Consider the following 4,057-nt stretch of genomic DNA (forward strand, 5'->3'; position numbering starts at 1 on the left):
TTTATCATATTAACATATATAATTTTATTTAATTATCAAATTACATCCAGTATGATCTGACCAGATGACATCTATAGGTTGATGCCAAATAACATCAATAAATGTTAATGCTAAAATAACAGTGAAATGTTATATAACAGTTTAAACCATTAGAGAGTTGTGGAGACAATACATTTCTTAAGTAATATAAATACAGTATGAATTAATCTAAAGTGATACTATAAATAATTTAATTAACAATTAAAATGTAAATAATGTAAAAAAAAAAATTAAAAAAAGAATAACACTAATAATAATAATAATGAAAATAACTAAAAAAAAATATGAAATTTCATATTTACAATTATTGAATAATTATAATAATGACTATAAAATAAGATGATACAGAATGTGATAAAAATAAGGATTCGATAGTATCTAAAGCAAGTAAAGCACACACATACATTGCTAATTCTATTTGTAATTTAAGAAATAAATTATGTGAAGTTAAGAAAAAATACAGGCAGATATGGTCAATTGGCGAATTGAAATCAACTATTAGGAATTATAGATATTAACTCTTTATTGTTAAATTAAACGCAAAAAGTATTAATTACTAAATCACTTTATTTGTGAAGTCTGTTATTTTTTTTTTTATTAATTTACCCCTATCAATTTTGCCACAAAGGATGTGTTAGTTTTTTTTAGTAATGTTTTTATTAGATAATATTTTAACTGTAATATTTATTATTTTCAAAAAAAACTTTTTTTTTTCATTATTGGGCATGACTAAACAAATAATAAAGTTACGATAGTAGTCTTATTGACTGGTCTTCAAAATCCACAAAAATATATATTATGACAAAGGATACCAATAAATAATTAATAATTAATTATAAAGAAAAATAAATAATTAAGATTGATAATTTCTAAATAAATATGTTTAGCAATTTTGTTAGCAACAGTATTTATTGTTTTCTTGTATATATTTATTGTTGTGAACGGAGGTCTTTTCTAGACAATAAATTACATTTATCTCGATTATCTTTAAGGCTATATATTTTTCCCAAAATTTAGGGGGCTTAGGGCTATGGAAAATCGATAGTAACACTATACAGAGTTAACGTAGCGTTGCTAAATGGAAATCGATGCTAGCAACGAGACAAGGCCCTTCAAAGATCATCTCGACAATATTTATGTACAGGTCTCTGGTATTAATTATTAAAATGATGGTTAACAACATCGAATAAGGGGTAATTTAAAAAATATAATAATAAACTCAGGCACGTAAACATAAAATATTTACTACTTTTGTAACAGAAAAATGAAATTTATTAATGAGAGGAAAAGATGGTCAGCAGAAAAAAAACACAAATAAACAATCGAATATTTATTTGTACCGACATTTCGACCCGATTTTCAGGTCTTCATCAGGGCTGTAAAAAAAGGTAATAATCATCATTTAGAGAAAAATAAATAAATAAACAATATACTAACAAATTTTTAAAAAAATATAACAATGAAATGAAATTATAAACTAGTTGATTAATAACTATGGAATAAGATAGTATTAGATTGATAACAATATTATTTAAATATATAAAATGTGAGTAATAAATAAATTATACAGTAGGTAAGAAAGATATATTAATGAGTAAAATCAAAAACCTATTTATTTTCATCGAGGAGTACAAAATTTGTTTAAATTTAGAATTGACCATATGTAAAAACAATATTTAAGAAAAAAAAGAAAGAACAAGAAAGAAGAAGAAATATATGAGAATAGGAAATGAAAAAAATAAGAAATATAACACAGGAGAGAAAGAACTCACAGTTATAGGCAGAAATTCTGCCTAAACTGGTTTAAATAGCAGGAAATGTCACTAGAGTGCAGGTCAACAAAATACGTTAGATAATCAGAAATCTAACGGTCAAAAGATCGTGGAGATAAAATAGTAGATAAGAGTAAAAAAAAATATGAAATCCCAAAAGGTAATAAAATGTATCAATATATAGTGGCTATGTAAAACAGATGTTTTAAAAAACTAATATTTTTGTGTATGTAAAAAACAATGTTTTAAAAAGAAGAAGAGATATGAAAAATAGGAAATGAAGAAAATAAGATACGAGAGAAAGAGCTTACGGTTATAGGCAGAAATTTTGGCTACACTGTTTTAAATTGTAGGAAATGTCGCTAGAGGGCTGGTAGACAAAATACATTAAATAAACAGGAAATCTAACGTTCAAATGATCGTTGAGATAAAATAGTTAATAAGAAGTAAGAATATATTTTAATATTAATAGTAAAATATATTAAATTAATGTAATAAACAGGAAATCTAACGTTCAAATGATCGTTGAGATAAAATAGTTAATAAGAAGTAATATTATATTTTAATATTAATAGTATGTCTTTGAACAATTTTTATTGGCGAAATATTAAAAAAAAAGTTCCAAAATTGTGTTTTTTCTAATATTTTCGTTGTAAAGCCGGTGGCTGGTGAGGTGGCAAAATTCGGGTTCAGCGCCCCACAAAACATACCATTGGGGAAAACACAATGATTTTTCTCCAAAAAATCCTTTGTTTAAAGGACTATGATGTCATGTTGATGATAGTGATGAATTAAGTATGTTATGTACATCTACTGTGTTATCTAAAACTAAGTACTGTGATTTTTTTAATTCATTACATAATAAATAGATTAACTATAAACAACAATTTATAATATCGACTCAAAACAATAATTTTTTTTAAATAAATTCTGTAATGTGATAAACAAGTTAAACGTTTTCTTACAAAAACTTAACAATTCTTTAAAGGTTATTATATTAAAAGTAGCTTATAAACGTTATTCAATGACGTTAATTTTCTCTCGCCAAGGTGGGAAATTAGGTAAAAATTGTTGGTAAATTTTAAATTTTGCATTCACCCCCCAAAAAAAAATAAGTTGTAGGGACTTTCCTGATATAGATTAGTATACACATAAATATAGTTAAACTCCTTAGTTTAAATAACAGTATAGACTGTTATTTAAAACTAAGGAGTTCGCTTGTCTGAAGACACTAATTTCAAACAATCCAAGTCTGATTCGAAAAAAAAAATCCTTTTATGCTAGATAAACCGCTTTTTAAAGTAAGAAAGGCTTTAGGGTATATAGGACCACAATACGAACCAGAGGAACAGAGAAGTAACCCATCATTGAAAAGTATGTGGCCGTAACAATTCATAACAAAATGGAATTATCAAAGGTTTGTGTTATGAAGTTAAGTTTGAAAAAGAAAAAAACTAAATAGCTAAAAAAATTGTTTTCAAGGCTGTATATTTGTCATAATTTATACGTAATGCATTTTATGTATAAATGAGGTAATCACGTATAATCATTTTTCGTTGCTGTATTTGAGTTGACTAAACAAAAAGTATTTTCTCTCCGACAACTTAAAGACGCTTTTTGTCCAGTCAGCTTTTTTTTTTTTTTTTATTTATTTATTGATCACTTTTTCTATATAATTCCTAGATTTAATTTAGTTAATCATATTTATGTGGTCAAATACTAACTCATCAGGAAGATATATATAAAAGCCACGTTTCAGACACCTTTGATATAGCCAAGTTTTTCCATTAGGTGCAAATTTATTCAGAGTAAAACTGCGAGGCACTGCCAGTATGTACTATATTGAACCATAATTTACCTGTTTTCAAGTCTTTTGATGTTAAAACATTCATAAATCATGACCGTCGGCCAGGTATAGTACTTGACTGAGTAGGGTAGGGTAGGCACCAGGTACCCTGAAATTTTTGAAGGCCCAGTCGGAAGGTCCTAGGTTTATTACCGAGGTGTTTCTTTTTAATCCTTCCCTTTTAATCCTGGCGAGTCCATCGGCCATGGGTTGGGCCTGGGGACAGTCAGGTACCTCCACCACGTGGGCCAACTTGGGCCTGGGGACAGTCAGGTACCTCCACCATGTGGACATTTTGGCAACATTACAATAATTATTTCTTCTCTGATATTTAAATTTGGAATGCATAAACCAAATGCTTTTAATTTATTACATATTTATTTTCCTTCCCATCTAAGTA

The sequence above is a fragment of the Halyomorpha halys genome, unplaced genomic scaffold, assembly GCF_000696795.3.
Source record: "Halyomorpha halys isolate HHAL.00 unplaced genomic scaffold, Hhal_1.1 Scaffold127.1, whole genome shotgun sequence".
Taxonomy (NCBI): Eukaryota; Metazoa; Arthropoda; class Insecta; order Hemiptera; family Pentatomidae; genus Halyomorpha; species Halyomorpha halys.